Raw genomic sequence first — 13545 nt, forward strand, 5'->3', positions numbered from 1 at the left:
TTTTTTACGCCCTTTTATCGAACAGGTTGTTGCATGCATAATTGATATCTTCATCTTGCTGACGCTTTATTACTTTGACTTCAACTTAATTTTTATTAAATATTGTACAATTAAGTGGGTTTTTAAATTTGGCGTCATAGGCGTGACGTCAGCTACTTAAACATAACCTAAAATGTTTTAAAATGAATTCAGAAACTATTGTTTTATTATAACACAAATACCAAGTTAATGAATTTCGTTTGACTAAAATCTTCCATAATATTGTATGAAGGCGCCACTTCATAACCTCACTCTTTACATTTAAGGAATTGACGTCATCACAAGGCGGGCGATTCAAAATGGCCGATTGACGAATGAGGTTATCCACCAATAAATCAGCGTGCCCGTAACAGGTGCACCGAAAAACCCGGTAACATGATTCAGCAGTCGCATCAATTCGGGATGCAGGATAGTCCGACAGGAGTCGCTGATTACCTGACACAGCTCGTCGCCAAACCTGTCAGCCGCCTCCGTATATAGAAAAATATTTCGCCGTCGCCCTCATGCAACTTTCAGTGGATATTCGCGGCAAAGTTGTCGCTTTAATGCGCCCACCCCACCACTCGAAGTTGTCTGTCACGGCGACGCCGTCCGGATAAATCCACTGCAATTTCGCTGTGACAGTTCAATTTTTAACACTATTACATTATAAATAAATAACATCGTTCAAGTGGCAACGATTCCGTCACACGCTTTCGGGGCCCTCGAAGGTGCATTATGTTTTCGGGGTGGTTGTGGGGGGGGTGGTGATGAGTGGGGGCGGCGGGGGTTGTTTTGCACGGGAGACAAAGTGGAATAACATAAACGTAACCGCTGACAAATTGCGATATCCTTGATAATCTTGTTTCGCATTTATCCTTTACCTGTGTCCTGATGTTATTGTCCGGCCATGTCATGCGGCCGGTCAGACATTAATTGCTTTGATAGCATCAATTGTGTTGGCCGTCGGGCTTATATCTGTCCGGAACGTGAAATAATCACTTTTGGACTATTGTGTTCCGCACAAATAGATACTGTTGGTGTTTATATTAGAATTAAACAATACGATTATTAATTATTATATACATTTTATAATATTTTAGGTTATATTTAAGGAGTCACAATTAATTCTTCCTGTTGTAAGCTTTAGTTATTAACAAATTAATATAAAAAAAAATAAATATATAACTAACTAAATAATAAGATAAGTTTGAGAATTTTTTAAAAATTAATAAACCTTATTGAAAAGTTATATATTAATTAATAGATTTTATGTATTGAAGATTATTATAATTTTAAATTTATTAAATAATTAATTTAATATTATATTTCTATCAAAAACCTATTTTAGGTTATGTTCAAGTAATTGACGTCACAATAAGGACGCCATATTGGAAATTTAATTACAAGTTTTAGTAATTAACAGATAAATTTAAAAAATAAATAAATATAACTAAATAATAAGCATAAACTAATCAATAAAGTTTATTATTAAACATATTAAGCATGAAAATTTTTTATAAATTAATAAACCTTATTGAACCGTTAAATAATTAATTAATAAATTCTATTTATTGATGTTTATTATAATTTTATATTAAAACGAATTAATACACTAAAGATAAAACAATATATTCAATAATATTTATTAAATAATTAGTTTAATATTATATTTCTTACCAAAAACCTATTTTTGGTTATGTTTAAGGAATTGATAGATAAATTTAAACAATTTAAATATATAGCTAATTAAATAATAAGCATAAACTAATCAATAAAGTTAGTTATTAAACATATCAAGCTTGAGAATTTTTTAAAATTTAATAAATCTTATTGAACCGTTAAATAATTAATTAATAAATTCTATTTATCAATTTAGGTTTATTAAATTTTATAAAGTGGTCAAACTTGATGTGCTTAAAAATTATTTTTATCGATTGGTTTTAGCAATTTTATGAGTTATATATTTATTTTCTTTATTTCTCAGTTAATATTAAAAGCTTATAAATTCAAATATGGCGCCCAAATTGTGACGTCACTTTCTTAAACTTAACCTAAAATATGCTTTGATCGAATCAAAATATTATTAATAAACTGTATTATTTTGTCTTTAATTTATTAATTTGTTGTAATATTAAATGATAATAAACTTCAATATATAAAATTTATTAATTAATAATGTAAAGTTAGAATAAGTTTTATTAAATTTTATGAATTGATTGATGTGGTTAAAAATTATTTTTATCGATTTCTTTAAGCAAATTTTAGGAGTTATATATTTAAATATTTTGTATTTATCTGTTAATATGTAAAGCTCAAGATCAAGTAGATCTTTTAAGCAGTTCATTGACTACATAATTAAAAATAGTATTAGTGACTCAGTCAAACAATAACACAAAAAGATATTTATGAAAAGTAAAAATGTGTCAGGAAGAGATAATACAAGATATCGGATTTCACAGTATCGTTGCTGGTCATTAATTTAGAAAAATTAAAAATAGTTTTAATGGGCTTGCCAAACGAAATTCGTTAAGACAAAACTTACACATTCCCGTTCCTGAAACGACCAAACATTCCTGAGAGTTTTTCAGCAGGAATTACGAACTGATTCTTCACTGGCACATAAAAATAAATAGACACAAGTCGTCTTTAATGTTAAATGACTCGACAACCGACGAACGGTAAACCGCCTTTTGAATTTTAAATATCGATTTCACTTAAAAACCGGAGTGCACGACTTATCTCGCAGAAGCCCCCCGCCGCGTATTGTGACACCATAAATCCGCCGAAAAATGGGGAAATAAACCCGTCGACGAGACCCCGTTCAAATATTAATGCCGTTATTAAAATGCACGGATACATTCTACATATTTCAGCGATTCCGAAATTGAATAACAACCGAAATCAAATCCCGAGGAAATTATATTTTCCCTTTTCACCATGCATTTTAATAACGCATCCGCAAAAGACGTTTTCCCTGCCGGGATTAATGTTTTGACGTGGGGTCAAAGGGTGTTATTTATTAACAACGTCGTCCGGGACACCAACTATTCATTTGTTACACGTACCCCCTTTAGTCCCCCCGTTTAAATCGACGTAACACTTTAATCCGATCGCCGCAGATGTTTCGACGTCCTGCAACGAAACGTTAAGACTCCCGCTTCGTTCGCGATGCGTTTTTAATTAGCCGCAGCCGAAAAATGAAACAGGTAATTCATCAAGATGCCTTTAAAGTTTCGGGGGGGAACACCTGGAATGTTGCGATAAGGGACCAACCGACCCCCACTTAATTAGACGGATACAAAAGGTGGCCTCGTATAAATAATGAGCGTCCCTTTTTACCGAGTGTGGACGAACAGGTGAATGTTAATTACGTTAATCCTGTGCGCACCAAAAAAAAATGTTTCACCTGTTAATCCGGAGTCACTGACACACGTAATTCTTGATGGAAGCGTTAGGGGAGGTCCCCGTTTACTGACGGTTAGGCAACCAAAACATCACATGATATAAATCTTCTAAAATGTGCTATAAAATAATAATATGAGTAAAATCTGTTTTATTTTCCTTTTCACTTTATTATTATTATTAATTATAAATTAGTGTTAATGTTAATAATTAATTTTATAATATAAATTTATTAAATACATATCATTATAAATTAATGAAATTACTAGATAGTTTTAATGTAAAATTATAATACACTTATTATAATTAATATCCTCTAGCTTGATGTGTTTAATAATTAATTTTATTGTTTAGTTTATGGTTATTATTTAGTAGATATATAATATTAAACTAATTAATTAATCAATATTAATAAATATATTATTTTATCTTTAGTTTATTAATTTGTTTTAATATAAATTTATAATAAACTTCAATAAACAGGATTTATTAATTAATTATTTAACGGTTCAATAAGATTTGTTAAATTTTAAAGAGTTCTCAAGCTTAATACGTTTAATAATTAATTTGTTGATTGATTTATGCTTATTATTTAGTTAGTTATATATTAAAAATTTTTAAATTAATCTGTTAATACCTAAAACTTATAGTTAAATTTTTCCAATATGGCGCCCTAATTCTGACATAACATAAACATAACCTAAAATAGATTTTTGATAGAAATATAATATTAAACTAATTAATTAAAATTTAATAAATATTAATAAATATATTATTTTATCTTTAGTTTATAAATTTGTTTTAATATAAAATTCTAATAAAGTTTATTATAATTTAATATTAAAACAAATTAATAAACTAAAGATAAAATAATACGTTTATTAATATTATTTTGTTTCGACAAAGCATTTTTTAGGTTATGTTTAAGGAATTGACGTCACAATTTGGGCGCCATAGTTGAATTTATAAGTTTCAAATATTAACTAATATATAAAAAAATTAAATATATAACTCATAAAATTGCTTAAGCAAATCGAATAAAAATTTACTTAATAAATTTTATATGCTGAAGTTTATATTTAACGAATTAATAAACTTAAAAAACATATTTTAGGTTAGGCTTAAGAAATTGACGTCATAATTGGGACTTTATTATTGTTCTATTTGATATTATCTCTTCATGCCTTAATAAATTTTTTGAGTTACATAAATAACTTTATCTTTTTATGTAATTGTCTGGCTGAGCCATTAAACTATTTTTAATTTCATAGCCACTGAACTGTTTAAAAAAATCTACTTGATTCCAATAATTAATTCTAAGAATCTTTCAACAAGTTCAACTACATTGTGTGAATGAAATTTAATTAGTTATCTCTATGAATTACGTAACCTTTCATTAGGAATTGACAAATTGTTAATACTTTTTATGTTCGATGAGGTTGTGGAACTACGTAAGTAGTTAAAAGGTTATTTTATCAATTAAATAAATTTTGTGGGGTTTTTGTACTTATTTTTTTTAAATCTACAGTTGGATAGCTTAAATTGTTAATACATTTTCAAATTTGGCGCCCAAAATGTGACGTCAGTTCCTTAAACATAACCTAAAATGTTGTCACCAGTTATAATCAATATATTATATATTTGTCTCCGTTTTTTAAAGTATCATTTGAGTAACCTTTATGCTTTGTTAAAAAGTAAAATTGTTAACTTTGTATTAATTTATATTTACATATTAAAAAGAAACTATTTGCATGTATCCATATTTGTTTATATTCATGCATAAAGTTTATTAAATAAAGGTACAATTTGAATACTATTCCATGTTGCAAAATGTTAGAAAGTATCAGCGACAAAATATACAAGTAAAATGGGAATCTCCACAAATTGTTAAAGTTACAAGGTGCGAAACTTACGAAGTAACTGAGTGGCAAAGTTATACGAGTTGTTGTTACAATGTATTATCTGAAATTGTAATCTTATTACTTAACACTTCAAGTTACAGAAAACCAAATTGTGCAATTGAAAAATTGCACTATCAAGCTTTTATATAGTTAGTTAGTTAATTAGTTAACTTCGTTGCTAACAATAAGTTTTTAAGTTTAATAGGTTGATTTGTTTAAAAGCATCAAGTTCAGTAATTAATTTTACAGAAACATTTTGTTTTATTTATTTTTATTAGAATTTTATTAAAGCTCCGACGTCACATAGCTTTTGTCCATTGTCCATAAAACTGAGGGCAATAATAATTTCATAAAAATTACGATTTTAACGACACCCACGCCCACACACAAATTTCAATTACATACACCGTATTTTATGTAACATAAACATCGGACCTCGTTAATTAACATCCATTATTATCGCACATATTAAAAACATCCACATTAATTAGAACCAATACTTGATCGTGAACTTTTCGCAATAGTCGGTCGTCAAACCGTGAGACCGTTAAAAACGTTCCCGTGCTGCGAAACACAATTAAAAACGTTTAACGACGTTAAAAATAAACCGTCATCCGTTCGGTCCGAGTTTTCGGGCACGCGGGATCTTATGCCAAAACGGACTAATTAAAACATGAAAAGGTTCACCTGGATTCTAAATTTGAGACGGATTATTGGGAGATAAAATAATGAGGGTGTAATTGATTCAATGTTAAAATACACACATATAGTGGACGTGTGCGAATTAATTTGTGAGTTTGTGTATTTTACATTATAGGCGTTATTAAGTGAGTATTGATTCGGTTTATTGTCCGGTCGTTCGGTTCAATTAGGGGATTTTTGGTCCATTGTCCGGTGATGCTGTCAAACAATACAAAGATACTGCTAGTCGATAATGGTAATTAGATTTTGTAACAATGTTGCCAATGACAAAGAATTATTGTTAAGTCTAGAAACTAATTTTCTGTTAAATAAATTTTAATAATTAATATTAAAATAAAATGTTTTAATCATGGAGAATGACATATTAAAGAAAGTTCACTAGTTTCAAAAATTATTAAAATTCGTAAAAATAATTAATTAAAATAATTAACTGTAAAATTATGGTAAATAATAAATGTATTGGATAAATAATAATATAATGTCAAATAATTTCAATTAAAAATTAATCAAATTATATCAAAATAACATTTTTATATAAAATAATTCTCTAAATAAATGGCAAGAAAAATTATAAAATCTTAAATAAAATAAATACATTTAAGAATTGACATATTTTCTTTTTTCCACAATATTTTAATAAATTTAATAAAAAAACACTTATTCTTAAAATGTCTAAAGTTTCGTGATAATATTACCAATGTCAAAGAATTATTTCAAAATCAACCCACTGATTTTCTGGTATATAATTTTTAATAATTAATTTTAGAATAAAATATTTTATTTATGTATTTAAACTTTATTTACTTTAAAGTACTTAATTGAGACATTTCTGTAATTATTATTCTTTTTTCAAATTATTGTATTATCTGCCATAACTAAATATTTAATTATTATTAATTATTTCCTTTTAAAACAATCAAATTTCGACTTTAATATTATATCAGAATATAATAAATATAATTTTACTTCTATTACAAAATTAAAACTAAAATATAAAAAGTACTTTTAGAAAATAATAAATAAATAAATCACAATCAACGTGGCTAATTTAAAAAATCACAACAAACAAGTTAATTTTATAATAACATTAAATAAAAATATACATTATTAAAATTCGTAAAAACTAATTAATTAAAATTAATCAAATGTAAAATTATGGTAAATAATAAAATGTATTGGATAAATAATAATATAATGTCAAATAATTTCAATTAAAAATTAATCAAATTATATCAAAATAACATTTTTATATAAAATAATACTCTAAATAAAAGGCAAGAAAAATTATAAAATCTTAAATAAAATAAATACATTTAAGAATTGATATATTTTCTTTTTTCCACAATATTTTAATAAATTTAATAAAAAAACACTTATTCTTAAAATGTCTAAAATTTCGTGATAATATTACCACTGTCAAAGAATTATTTCAAAATCAACTCATTGATTTTCTGGTATATAATATTTAATAATTAATTTTAGAATAAAATATTTTATTTATGTATTTAAACTTAATTTAGTTAAAGTACTTAATTGAGACATTTCTGTAATTATTATTCTTTTTTCAAATTATTGTATTATTTGCCATAACTAAACATGTAATTATGAACAATTTTCCTTTTAAAACAATCAAATTTTGACTTTAATTATAATTTTCTGAATGAGATTATTAAATTTATTATTTTTAATATTATATCAGAATATAATAAATATAATTTTAATTTTATTACAAAATTAAAACTAAAATATAAAAAGTACTTTTAGAAAATAATAAATAAATAAATCACAATCAACGTGGCTAATTTAAGAAATCACAACAAACAAGTTAATTTTATAATAACATTAAATAAAAATATACACATTTAAAAATAAACTAAACTTACTATTTAGAGAAATATATTATGACAATAATTTTATAATTTTAGTCATTTTAAAAATAAATGTTAATTTAAAATTTTATATATATTTTTTAATATTATAATAATAAATTATTAAATTTAAGTGTGTTAATTAATATTTTTCCTAATTAATTATAATGAAAGTAAGAACAACTAAGTAAATGTAAAATTTTACAAAATTTATGAGCCAACATTGACACAACATTAAACATTCCGTAATTAATATCCCATTTATCCATTATAAACCACGAAATCAGAAAAATGAAACCCCATCGCCCCATTTTCCACGTAGAACTTTGACAATTTCAATTTGGCTGTGCCAACATTTGTGTTTCGGAACCGATTAAATTAACCGACGGTCCGAAAGAGCGTAAAATTAGTTTTTACAAAATTTATAATATTAAACGTTATAGTTTCGGAAAGTAATAAAACGAAAATTGGCGCGCGTGCTTAATACAATATTTAGCTGCCGTCCCGAACCATTAAATATGTCGGGTAGGGGTTGAATTTATAATATTTATTATAGGTGGCCGATTTTTTTTTTTTTTTTTTTGTTTTGTTAATTTTGTTTTGCCTGTAAAATTGGGTTGATTTTGGCCATAAAATTATTTAATTGCACAGGTTTATAAATTTTTAGGAAACTCAGTCACATGATAATTTTAATGTGTATATATTAAATTTATGTGCTATTAATAATTTAATTTTAAATAGGAAAACTTTTTATTAATTAAATGGCGAAATATTTTTATGACTAAATAAATATTGCGTCTTTAACTAATTTAAAAAGTAAAAATGAACAAGAACTAAAAATATATATTTATGTTGTTATTAAGAAAAAAAGTAAATTTATTGTAGGATTATAGTTCACAAATTAATTTACTAATAATATTCTTATTTGTTAATTAATTAAAAAATATTTCTATGATTAAATAAATATTGTGTCTTCAACTAATTTAGAAAGTAAAAATGAACAAGAACTAAAAATATATGTTTATGTAGTCATTAAGAAAAAAAAAGTAAATTTATTTTAGCATTATAGTTCACAAATTAATTTACTAATAATATTCTTATTTGTAATTAATTAAAAGATATTTTTATGACTAAATAAATATTGTGTCTTCAACTAATTTAGAAAGTAAAAATGAACAAAAACTAAAAATATATATTTATGAAGTCATTAAGAAAAAAAGTAAATTTATTTTAGCATTATAATTTACAAATTAATTTACTAATAATATTCTTATTTGTAATTAATTAAAAAATATTTTTATGACTAAATAAATATTGTGTCTTCAACTAATTTAGAAAGTAAAAATGAACAAAAACTAAAAATATATAGTTATGAAGTCATTAAGAAAAAAAGTAAATTTATTTTAGCATTATAATTTTCAAATTAATTTACTAATAATATTATTATTTGTAATTAATTAAAAAATATTTTTATGACTAAATAAATATTGTGTCTTCAACTAATTTAGAAAGTAAAAATGAACAAAAACTAAAAATATATATTTATGAAGTCATTAAGAAAAAAAGTAAATTTATTTTAACATTATAATTTACAAATTAATTTACTAATAATATTCTTATTTGTAATTAATTAAAAAATATTTTTATGACTAAATAAATATTGTGTCTTCAACTAATTTAGAAAGTAAAAATGAACAAAAACTAAAAATATATATTTATGTCATTAGGAAAAAAAGTAAATTTATTTTAGCATTATAGTTCACAAATTAATTTACTAATAATATTCTTATTTTTAATTAATTAAAAAATATTTTTATGACTAAATAAATATTGTGTCTTCAACTAATTTAGAAAGTAAAAATGAACAAAAACTAAAAATATATATTTATGTAGTCATTAGGAAAAAAAGTAAATTTATTTTAGCATTATAGTTCACAAATTAATTTACTAATAATATTCTAATTTTTTAATTAATTAAAAAATATTTTTATGATTAAATAAATATTGTGTCTTCAACTAATTTAGAAAGTAAAAATGAACAAAAACTAAAAATATGTATTTATGTAGTCATTAAGAAAAAAAGTAAATTTATTGTACCATTATAGTTCAAAAATTAATTTATTAATAATATTATTTATTAATTAATTAAAAAATATTTTTACTATTAGTAAATATTGTGTCTTTAACACTGATTTAGAAAGTAAAAATGAACAAGAACTAAAAATATATATTTATGTAGTTATTAAGAAAAAAAAGTAAATTTATTGTAGCATTATAGTTCAAAAATTAGTTTATTAATAATATTGTTATTTGTTAATTAATTAAAAACATTTTTACTATTAATAAATATTGTGTCTTTAACACTAATGTAGAAAGTAAAAATGAACAAGAACTAAAAATATATATTTATGTAGTCATTAAGAAAAAAAGTAAATTTATTGTAGCATTAAAGTTTACAAATTAATTTACTAATAATATTTTTATTTGTTAATAATTAAAAATTATTTCTATGATTAAATGACTATTACTTCTTTAACTAATTTAGAAAGTAAAAATGGACAAGAACTAAAAATATATATTTATGTGGCTAAGAAAAAAGTAAATTTATTTTAGCATATATTATAGTTTAATTTAATTTATTAATAATATTCTTATTTGTTAATTAATTAAAAAATAGTTTTATGACTAAATAAATATTGTGTCTTCAACTAATTTAGAAAGTAAAAATGAACAAAAACTAAAAATATATATTTATGAAGTCATTAAGAAAAAAAGTAAATTTATTTTAGCATTATAATTTACAAATTAATTTACTAATAATATTCTTATTTGTAATTAATTAAAAACATTTTTACTATTAATAAATATTGTGTCTTTAACACTAATATAGAAAGTAAAAATGAACAAGAACTAAAAATATATATTTATGTAGTCATTAAGAAAAAAAGTAAATTTATTGTAGCATTAAAGTTTACAAATTAATTTACTAATAATATTTTTATTTGTTAATAATTAAAAATTATTTCTATGATTAAATGACTATTACTTCTTTAACTAATTTAGAAAGTAAAAATGGACAAGAACTAAAAATATATATTTATGTGGCTAAGAAAAAAGTAAATTTATTTTAGCATATATTATAGTTTAATTTAATTTATTAATAATATTCTTATTTGTTAATTAATTAAAAAATAGTTTTATGATTAAATAAATATTGTCTAATTTTGAAAGTTAAAATGAACAAAAAATATATATATTTATGTAATTATTAAGAAAAAAAATTTATTGTTGTTATAGTTAAAAAATTATATTTTATGATTATAATAACTATTATATCTCTTTAAAGAGAAAAAATTAATTAGTTAATAATTAAAAATATTATTAACAATTTAATTTTTGAATAAAAATTAAATTTTAAACATAATTAATTGAATGTATTAGAAAATTTAAAAACCTATGTAGTTTTTAGAAAAATATTATAAAATATTTTTTGTCTTTGAACAAAATTAATTCATAATTGAATCATTTGGTTCAAATTTTAAATTTCCAAAACAAAATTTAAATATTCACCTAATAATTAATTTACCAATTAAAGTTTCTACATAACGTCATACGGGTCCAATGCAAAAGCAATTGTCCAACTCACCCAAAATATTCCCGGTGCCTAACCTATCAAAAAATTCGCGCACCAAAACACCAGAACGCACCGAATACGACCTCGCGCATCAAGCACGTCACTCGCCCAAATAATCACTTGTTGCAAGTCATCAGCGAAGACGTCATTATTATTTTTTTTTTGTTTTCGTGTATGTATATATATATATATATTTCGTATATCTATTTTATTTGAATGTAAATGTCACCGTCCACGGAGCGCACGATTTTTGTCTCTGTTGTGGTTTTTTCGGCAGCACACCGCCCGACTGCGGCAGGTTCGAATTCACAAAAATAGATGTGCGTGTTTCGGTGTAGTGGGCCAGAAATAGATGCGGCATTTTGCATTTTAAATTGTGACGGCCTTTTTCTCGTCCGCAGACTGAGACACGCCATTGTCTGGGTTTTTTTCTTAACAGTACACTTTTCTTAATCGGTTTACCACTTTGTCTGTCAGATTTACACTTATTTTTGTTGGTGGTTATTAAATTTTCTGTTGCTTTATGTTCTTCTCTGTATTTAGACCTTAAGGAGTTTCTTCCAAACCATATGTTCTTCCTTGTATTTGTACCTTGATAAGTCAAGTTGGAAGACTGGAAGTATCTTCTAAGTCTGTCACAAGCCATCATAATTCTTTAAAATGCAATTTTAGCTTAGTTTTCTACAATTCTTCCAATTAAATTTAATATTGGTCAATATAGTTTTGTAATTTTATCTTTTCTCTTCCTTCTAGACCTTGAATGATGTGTTTGAAAGACTTTGATGTTGCTCCTAGACCTTCCAAACCTTTCCAACTCTAATAAAAGTATGCCAACAATTATTTTAATACTCTTAAGTATCCATTTTTGTAGATATAAAGTAGTTCTTTTATCTCCATTCTCTTAATTGGATCTTCATTCGTTCGTTTGGAAGACGTTTAAGTTTCTTCCAAACCATATGTCCTTCCTTGTATTTGTACCTTGATAAGTCAAGTTGGAAGACTGGAAGTATCTTCTAAGTCTGTCACAAGCCATCATAATTCTTTAAAATGCAATTTTAGCTTAGTTTTCTACAATTCTTCCAATTAAATTTAATATTGGTCAATATAGTTTTGTAATTTTATCTTTTCTCTTCCTTCTAGACCTTGAATGATGTGTTTGAAAGACTTTGATGTTGCTCCTAGACCTTCCAAACCTTTCCAACTCTAATAAAAGTATGCCAACAATTATTTTAATACTCTTAAGTATCCATTTTTGTAGATATAAAGTAGTTCTTTTATCTCCATTCTCTTAATTGGATCTTCATTCGTTCGTTTGGAAGACGTTTAAGTTTCTTACAAACCATATGTTCTTCCTTGTATTTGGACCTTGATAAGTCAAGTTGGAAGACTGGAAGTATCTTCTAAGACTGTCACAAACCATCATAATTCTTTAAAATGAAATTTTAGTTTAGTTTTCTACAATTCTTCCAATTAAATTTAATATTGGTCAATATAGTTTTGTAATTTTATCTTTCCTCTTCCTTCTAGACCTTGAATGATTTGTTTGAAAGACTTTGATGTTGCTCCTAGACCTTCCAAACGTTTCCAACTCTAATAAAAGTATGCCAACAATTATTTTATTACTCTTAAGTATCCATTTTTGCAGATATAAACAAGTTTATTGTTCCTTTATCTACATTCTCTTAATTGGATCTTCATTCGTTCGTTTGCAAGACGTTTAAGTTTCTTCCAAACCATATGTCCTTCCTTGTATTTGGACCTTGATAAGTCAAGTTGGAAGACTGGAAGTATCTTCTAAGTCTGTCACAAGCTATCATAATTCTTTAAAATAGAATTTTAGTTTAGTTTTCTACAATTCTTCCAATTATATTTAGTATTGGTCAATATAGTTTTGTAATTTTATCTTTTCTCTTCCTTCTAGACCTTGAATGATGTGTTTGAAAAACTTTGATGTTGCTCCTAGACCTTCCAAACCTTTCCAACTCTAATAAAAGTATGCCAACAATTATTTTATTAC

The 13545-nt window shown here is 24.4% G+C and overlaps 1 protein-coding gene across 3 annotated transcripts in view; it reads right to left on the reverse strand.

Annotated features, from left to right (window-relative positions):
• LOC109604235 (TWiK family of potassium channels protein 7) overlaps positions 1-11775 on the reverse strand; it is a 51373-nt gene extending 39598 nt beyond the window's left edge. For all 3 annotated transcript variants that reach the window (XM_049968877.1, XM_049968878.1, XM_049968879.1), the window contains exon 1: positions 11541-11775. The gene's annotated coding sequence lies outside the window, so the exon portion shown is untranslated. The remainder of the gene's footprint in view (positions 1-11540) is intronic.
• Positions 11776-13545: the final 1770 nt, after the last annotated feature.

Source organism: Aethina tumida, chromosome 6 (assembly GCF_024364675.1).
Source record: "Aethina tumida isolate Nest 87 chromosome 6, icAetTumi1.1, whole genome shotgun sequence".
In the NCBI taxonomy this organism is placed as follows: domain Eukaryota; kingdom Metazoa; phylum Arthropoda; class Insecta; order Coleoptera; family Nitidulidae; genus Aethina; species Aethina tumida.